The 8,521-nt window shown below is 43.6% G+C and overlaps 1 long non-coding RNA gene across 1 annotated transcript; it reads right to left on the bottom strand.

The window, feature by feature from the left end:
- Window positions 1–2,081: 2,081 nt before the first annotated feature.
- On the bottom strand, window positions 2,082–7,670 carry LOC122462327. The gene is made up of 2 exons (XR_006284810.1): window positions 7,611–7,670; window positions 2,082–2,291 (listed from the first exon to the last, which is right to left on the bottom strand). It is a non-coding gene; the product is annotated as an uncharacterized LOC122462327 (long non-coding RNA).
- Between the last annotated feature and the right edge of the window lie 851 nt (window positions 7,671–8,521).

Below are 8,521 nucleotides of genomic sequence, written 5' to 3' on the forward strand. Positions count from 1 at the left end.
AAATGTATTGTTGTTTTCACTGTAAATGTCTCAGTGCTGTGATATTAAGCAAGGGGCTGATTCTGAGTTGAATTATAGTGTAAGAACCCAGCTCTGCACAGCCTGGGGGTGCTGATATTCTCACAGTGCCACCAGGAGGCTATGCAGAGGTAGAGCCAGGGAGCACTGTGGAGAGTAGGTGCCACAGGATGTGCCGCCCACGAGACTGAGTGACAGTACCCTGCAGCCCTCTGATTGGCCAAGTGCCCCCATTTAATCTCAGGGGTTAGTCCTGGAAGTTGTCTGGGCAATCAGACAGACCTTAGGCTGCTGCAATGCCAGACTTTGCCTTGTCTCACAATCTCTAGTCTCTGATTCCAACCCTGATTCTTGATTCTAACCTGGCTCTGGTCTTTGACCCTGGCTTGACTGTGACCCAGACACTGACTCTGGTCTACAGGACCTGGTCTTGTGATTCCTCCGACTCCTGCCTGGTGACTCTCATCCCTGGTGGGCAGAACTCAGCCCAGCTGTGACCGCTAGGCCAGACAGCCTATGCCCCAGTCCCTTACACGTACAAGCTGATGTTCCCTTGGATTTTTCTGTGAGTGTTCAGTGGAGAGGGTCTTCAAAGGGACCCTGGGACTAGCATATACCAGTTATTAACCTGCAAGGCAAAGGGAGGGATGGCATAGCTGACAGGAGATTGTTTGGGTGGCTAACAGGCTGGTGGTGTCAAGGAGCTGACATCCAGTTAAGCACAAGCAAGTCTCCCTCTCACTGGGAGGCAGGGGGGTGATAAGGTGACTTTCAGTCTTGGGTACTCCAAGAACCATCACAATTATGACCCCCAGATTGCAGTGCCCTGCTTTCCCTGTGCTAGAGGATTCACCCGGCTACATTTCTGCTCTCCCTCTCTGTCTGAACTTGGCCTTTAAAGAACTGTGTTTCCACACTAACATATGGTGTATGACCAGAGACCCTCCCCACCCTGTTTTCATTCGGTGTGCAAGCCTGGCCATTGTGTACAATAGTTCAGCCAAGTCCCAGTGTAAACCCATGTACAGGGGTGGGGCAGGGGGGATCTTTGCTGTGTAACCAGTCTGGCACATGAACTCATCAGTTGTGTCTCAGAGACAGCTTGCTAAATCATGTGTGGCTGAGAAGCAACAAAACTAGTAATGTTAAAGCTTGGCAGACCAAATGCTCAGATAACATAGAGATGAGCATGGTATAAGAACCGGAATAAGACTAATAGGGCCTGAGTTTACCTTCACTTACACTGATGTAAATGTGGAGCAACTCTTCAGAGAGCGCTGGTGTAAAACCAGACAGAAAGAGATGAGAATGAGGCCCTAAATATGCATGGTGTCATGTGTGTAAATGTTCCAGGTGGTGCTTAATGTTTTTCCTTTGCTAAACATTTTTTTGTTTTTCTTAGCTGTACGTGTGAGATCATTTATTATTTGTACTATGGTAGCACATAGATGCTTTAATCATAGATAAGGACCCCATTATGCTAGGTGCTGTACAAACACAGAACAAAAATATGGTCCTAGACACGAGCTAACAATCTGAGTATAAAACAGGAGACAACAGATGGATCCAGACAGACAGGTGAGTACAAGGAAATGATGAAACAATACTGGCCAACATGACAGGCGGCGGTTTTAGTAAATAAATGAGGAAGAGTCAGTGACTGAGGATTATCCCTGGAAATTTGGGGCCAGATTTTTCAAGAGAGCTCACTCCCCAATAGCTACCATTGTGGGTTTGTAAAAGGCTGCCAGATTTTCATAAATGCTCAGCATCCGCAGGAGCAATGGAAGTTACAAGGTGTGTGGCATATTTGAAAACCTGGCCACTTCATTAGGTGCCTAAATAAAGGTTGAGTTCTATCCACGTGCGTGCACACACATTTCTACCACCTAACACAGCTTTCATATTTGAGTGCTACACGACTTTTTTTTTTTTTGGGGGGGGGGGGGGGGGGGGGGCCATTCCTTAATTCTGCAATCATAGTCAGATCCATCCTGATGTGACTAGATACCTATTAAACACACATTAATCTCATTTGACACTGTACAGTTCAAAAGCAAGCCTAAAAAGAACCCAAAGAGTTTTATTGTGGAATAAGACAGGTATCTTCTCCCCACTGACTATTTTAAAATTGTAATGCTTCCTGAGGACTGTGTCTGTCCTTACTTGGCTGACTGGATTCTTGGGACAATGCTCCTTGCAGGTGCCATGTGGCAATTCACCTCTGTCCTGAAGATCAGCTTTTGCTACTTCACAGGAACCACAGCCGCAATCTGCAAACGACAAGAATGAATTCCAGATTCAGTGCCCTTTAGGACAAATAAGAAGCGATGAAATGGATATGACTGAGTCTGTCTGGGCAAAAATTAAATTGGGGAAGAAAACTATTAGAGCCTCCCCTGGGATATTGCTTGGGGTGTGCTATAGACCGCCGGGATCTAATTTGGAAATGGATAGAGCCCTTTTTAATGTTTTTAATAAAGTAAATACTAATGGAAACTGTGTGATCATGGGAGACTTTAACTTCCTAGATATAGACTGGAGGACGAGTGCTAGTAATAATAATAGGGCTCAGATTTTCCTAGATGCGATAGCTGATGGATTCCTTCAGCAAGTAGTTGCTGAACCGACTAGAGGGGATGTCATTTTAGATTTGGTCTTGGTGAGTAATGAGGACCTCATAGAGGAAATGGTTGTAGGGGATAATCTTGGCTCAAGTGATCATGAGCTAATTCAGTTCAAACTGAATGGAAGGATTAACAAAAATAAATCTGCAACTAGGGTTTTTGATTTCAAAAGGGCTGACTTTCAAAAATTAAGGAAATTAGTTAGGGAAGTGGATTGGACTGAAGAATTTATGGGTCTCAAGGTAGAGGAGGCCTGGGATTATTTTAAATTAAAGCTGCAGAAGCTATCGGAAGCCTGCATCCCAAGAAAGGGGAAAAAATTCATAGGCAGGAGTTGTAGACCAAGCTGGATGAGCAAGCATCTTAGAGAGGTAATTAAGAAAAAGCAGAAAGCATATAGGGAGTGGAAGAAGGGAGGGATCAGTAAGGAAAGCTACCTTATTGAGGTCAGAATATGTAGGGATAAAGTGAGACAGGCTAAAAGTCAAGTAGAGTTGGACCTTGCAAAGGGAATTAAAACCAATAGTAAAAGGTTCTATAGTCATATAAATAGGAAGAAAACAAAGAAAGAAGAAGTGGGACCGCTAAAAACTGAGGATGGAGTGGAGGTCAAGGATAATCTAGGCATGGCCCAATATCTAAACAAATACTTTGCCTCAGTCTTTAATAAGACTAAAGAGGATCTTAGGGATAATGGTAGCATGATAAATGGGAATGAGGATATGGAGGTAGACATCACCATATCTGAGGTAGAAGCGAAACTCAAACAGCTTAATGGGACTAAATCGGGGGGCCCAGATAATCTTCATCCAAGAATATTAAAAGAATTGGCACAAGAAATTGCAAGCCCATTAGCAAGAATTTTTAATGAATCTGTAAACTCAGGGGTTGTACCGTATGATTGGAGAATTGCTAACATAGTTCCTATTTTTAAGAAAGGGAAAAAAAGTGATCCAAGTAATTATAGGCCTGTTAGTTTGACATCTGTAGTATGCAAGGTCTTGGAAAAACTTTTGAAGGAGAAGGTAGTTAAGGACATTGAAGTCAATGGTAAATGGGACAAAATACAACATGGTTTTACAAAAGGTAGATCGTGCCAAACCAACCTGATCTCCTTCTTTGAGAAAGTAACAGATTTTTTAGACAAAGGAAACGCAGTGGATCTAATTTACTTAGATTTTAGTAAGGCGTTTGATACTGTGCCACATGGGGAATTATTAGTTAAATTGGATAAGATGGGCATCAATAGGAAAATTGAAAGGTGGATAGGGAATTGGTTAAAGGGGAGACTACAACGGGTCCTACTGAAAGGTGAACTGTCAAGTTGGAGGGAGGTTACCAGTGGAGTTCCTCAAGGATCAGTTTTGGGACCAATCTTATTTAATCTTTTTATTACTGACCTGGGCACAAAAAGTGGGAGTGTGCTAATAAAGTTTGCAGATGATACAAAGCTGGGAGGTATTGCTAATTTAGAGAAGGACAGGGATACCCTACAGGAGGATCTGGATGACCTTGTAAACTGGAGTAATAGTAATAGGATGAAATTTAATAGTGAGAAGTGTAAGGTCATGCATTTAGGGATTAATAACAAGAATTTTAGTTATAAGCTAGGGACGCATCAACTAGAAGTAACGGAGGAGGAAAAGGACCTTGGAGTATTGGTTGATCATAGGATGACTATGAGCTGCCAATGTGATATGGCTGTGAAAAAAGCTAATGTCGTCTTGGGATGCATCAGGAGAGGTATTTCCAGTAGGGATAAGGAGGTTTTAGTACCGTTATATAAGGCACTGGTGAGACCTCACCTGGAATACTGTGTGCAGTTCTGGTCTCCCATGTTTAAGAAGGATGAATTCAAACTGGAACAGGTACAGAGAAGGGCTACTAGGATGATCCGAGGAATGGAAAACTTGTCTTATGAAAGGAGACTCAGGGAGCTTGGCTTGTTTAGCCTAACTAAAAGAAGGTTGAGGGGAGATATGATTGCTCTCTATAAATATATCAGAGGGATAAATACCAGAGAGGGAGAGGAATTATTTAAACTCAGTACCAATGTGGACACAAGAACAAATGGATATAAACTGGCCACTAGGAAATTTAGATTAGAAATTAGACAAAGGTTTCTAACCATCAGAGGAGTGAAGTTTTGGAATAGCCTTCTGAGGGAAGTAGTGGGGGCAAAAGATCTATCTTGCTTTAAGATTAAACTCGATAAGTTTATGGAGGAGATGGTATGATGGGATAACATGGTTTTGGTAATTAAATATTCATGGTAAATAGGCCCAATGGCCTGTGATGGGTTTTTAGATGGGGTAAGATCCAAGTTACCCGGGAAAGAATTTTCTGTAGTATCTGGCTGATGAATCTTGCCCATATGATCAGGGTTTAGCTGATCGCCATATTTGGGGTCGGGAAGGAATTTTCCTCCAGGGCAGATTGGAAGACCCTGGAGGTTTTTCGCCTTCCTCTGTAGCATGGGGCACGGGTCACTTGCTGGAGGATTCTCTGCTCCTTGAGGTCTTTAAACTACGATTTGAGGACTTCAATAGCACAGATATAGGTGTGAGGTTTTTTTGTAGGAGTGGTGGGTGAAATTCTGTGGCCTGCGTTGTGCAGGAGGTCAGACTAGATGATCATAATGGTCCCTTCTGACCTAAATATCTATGAATCTATGAAAATACTCATTATAGAGTGGTTGTCGTAAATTGTTAATCTGATTCAAAACTTTTTTTTGATTATTATATAGCGGGGAGAGGGAGCTCTCCTGAGCATGTTGCTTCTAGACTGTAAGTTCTCTTTATGCAATAGTTGAAGTAGACAGGATGACAGTTTTGTGGGGGAGGGGGAAGTAGGACCAGAGATTATTAATGGGCAGTCTCATTTCAAGCAGTGCTATGGATGTCAAGATACATGAAATGTGCCATAGCTTGACCCTTCCCCACTCATCCCTCAATCTTGGCACCAATGATTTTTTAATGATACATGTTAACTTCCTCTTGGAAGCCATTGCTACCAGTATTGTGTCAGTCAATGGAAAGCTTTGACAGATCTTTGATATGGTACCTCATATTGATGTAGCCTGTCAGGCTCTCCTGCAAAGTAATCTACTCCGATAACTGTCCATGTAAAGTCCAATTACTTGTGACTGTGCTTCAGACAAGAACAAAATGCTTAAAGTAGCCAGGCAGAAAAATAATTTGAGTTTTGCTAAACTGTTTCTTGCATCTCTTAAGATTAGGCAAAGAAAAGGTTTTGATTGAGAGATGGAACTGAACATCTTAATGCTCCACAAAGCCGAAGTGAGTGGAAATCAGAGGTCACATCTTTCATTTTTTCCTTTGGAAGTTTCCAGTTATTTTTTATTTAAAAAATGTGGTAGTTTGCTAGAGATATAGACACCTGGAATATGAATTAACCTTACATTCAGTGTTTATCACTCTGAATATGGTTTAATTGTTCTTGCCTCTAGCTGTGCAAATATTTTGTCTGATGCCATTTGCTTGAACTGTGATAACTGAATGGTGTGTTAAAGGTTTGGGTTTCTTTCTTTGTTTTGTCTTCTAGTGGCCATATTCTGGCATAAGGGTGCAAATCGGATTTATTGGACAGCTCCGTGGATCAGAAATTGAGGTCATTTTGTTACAGCAATCAGAGTTATTAGGATGTACAATATAGCTCATTTTTAGCATTCTCCCATTGGCAAGGCCCTGTTGAAGGCCCTTACTTTATGGCCTATCAGGAGGAAAAAAGCCAGGGTCCAACACTGGGTTTTGAAGTACCCTCGTGCATGTAGGAAAGGCTTTTCTCCTTCCAGATATGTGCAAAATGCATCAAGGATGTGGTAGGCCGAGGAGAAACATTGTGGCATTCAGGGGAGTACAGGAGCTGTCGTTGTGACCAACCCCTGTGCAGCCTCATATGCACCTTAACTATACCTGACTTTCAGAGGAGTGAGTACTCAACACTTTCTGAAAATCAGACCCTTTTAAGGCACTCTCAAGTCAGGTACCCTAAATCACTGTCTACATTGGAAAATGTAGGCCAGTGATGATGGGATTAACCCGGCCTAGTCCATTGAAACCAATGGCAAAATAGGAGTAGGATTGAATTTTGTGGGAAGAGGGAGATGTGAAAATGTTGAACGTTTTAGGAATGTTATCGTTTTAGGAATCTGTTCTTAATTGTGGAAGACAGTGGAAAATAAACCAACTCTCCATGTCACATGGTTGGGTCCAACCCAGACCAATGGGGAGGTTGTGTCACTACTTGTCTTGTAACCCTGAGTGCCTTAAAATGTTCTGCTGCTGTAGCTCTGTCTGGGCACTAACACCCTGCATACAAGCATGCCCTGGGTGTCTGTGCGATAAGCAGCCCTGGTTCAGCAACTCTGACTCCAGCAGCTGGCTTGTTATACCACAGCCACACTGTGGTCTCCACCAGCCTTGGTTACTACTAGCCAAGTGACACCAACACACCCCTACTCCGGAACTTCTGCAAAACAGTCCACCCTGAAATATCCAGGAGAGAAGTGTTGAGCTCTGAGGCTCTGTAGCACGGTGGGCGCTCACCACCACAGCACCTCCTGCTGGTCAGTCCAGGAATTAGCTCATGCAGCCTCAGAGTGCCTCCTGCTGGTTGGTATCTGCCCACCAGTACCTGTTCTTCACCACTTGCAGCACGTCAGGCCCCATGTCCCTCCCAGACCCTGGTGCCTTTTACCTTGGGGTGCTGCCCCACAGCAGTGCCCCCACACTTTGGGTCCTCCCCAGGGAACCCCAATCCCCTAAGCCCACTCACCAACCCACTGCCAGTCCTCATCTAGCCCCTTCCCTCTGGGGCAAACTGCAGTCTGAAGTGGCCACTCATTATCAGCAAGGGGGTTTGGACCTGCTGCCTTTCTCCCTGCCTCCCCACAGTCCTAATACCTCCCCTGGCCTTTAGCAAGGCCTCAGCCTGGGGACTCACCAGGCCAGAGCTCCCCAGCTCTGCCTTAGGTACCCCACTTGCTCTCCCAGGCAGCCTGGTCCTCTCTGCTCCTCAGCTGGAGTAAAAGTCTCCTCTCACTCCCCCAGCCTGCCCTATTTATCAGAGTCAGCTGTGCCCTAATTGGGTGTGGCCACACCTGTGGCTGTTTACCCAACCAGCCTCCCCTGGCTGCTTTTAACCCCTTCCTAACTGGATTGGGGTGACTACCCTGCTACAGGCTCCTTTAAAGAGACAAAAGCATGGCAGCTAGAGTTAATAATCAATTCAAACACAGTAGTAGGTTGATTTAGAATACAAGTAAAACAAGTTTCTTTAATAAAAAAGAGGGAGGTTTTTAAGTGAGTTCAAGTATAAGGAATAAAGTCAGGAATGGTTACAAACAAATAAAAGTGAAAACATGCATCTAAAAACCTAAAACTTAATCGAGCAAGATAGTCTGTATTCAAGATGGCTTTCCTCTCACACACAGTCATCTTTCCAGCTTGTTACTAGCTGACCTGGCCAGTACCCATCATAGACATCAGATCACTTGGGTTTTTTTGTCTCCTTAATGTGAAGGATAAAGATGGAGTCTCTCTCTGTTCCTTACATTCCAAAGGGATTGTCTTTGTCTTACAAGTCAGGAAGGCCCCCTGGGAATTCAGCTTCCTGTATCTCTCTGGCGTGAAGGAGCCCATGTTAATTCTGTCTCTGAAGTTCAGACTCAAGAGAACTCCACTGATTTAGCTTGATGGCTTTGGTTATGGCAAATGTAAATTGAGGTAAACCCACATTTCTTTGTTTAAGACAAACCTCTTTATTACCATTATCTAGGCTGTCTTTATTTTAAGCATGTTCTAGCAACATTATGCAGAGGGAATTCATAACTTCACATGTAAGGTTAACATGCA

The sequence above is a fragment of the Chelonia mydas genome, chromosome 1, assembly GCF_015237465.2.
Source record: "Chelonia mydas isolate rCheMyd1 chromosome 1, rCheMyd1.pri.v2, whole genome shotgun sequence".
NCBI classification, from domain to species: domain Eukaryota; kingdom Metazoa; phylum Chordata; order Testudines; family Cheloniidae; genus Chelonia; species Chelonia mydas.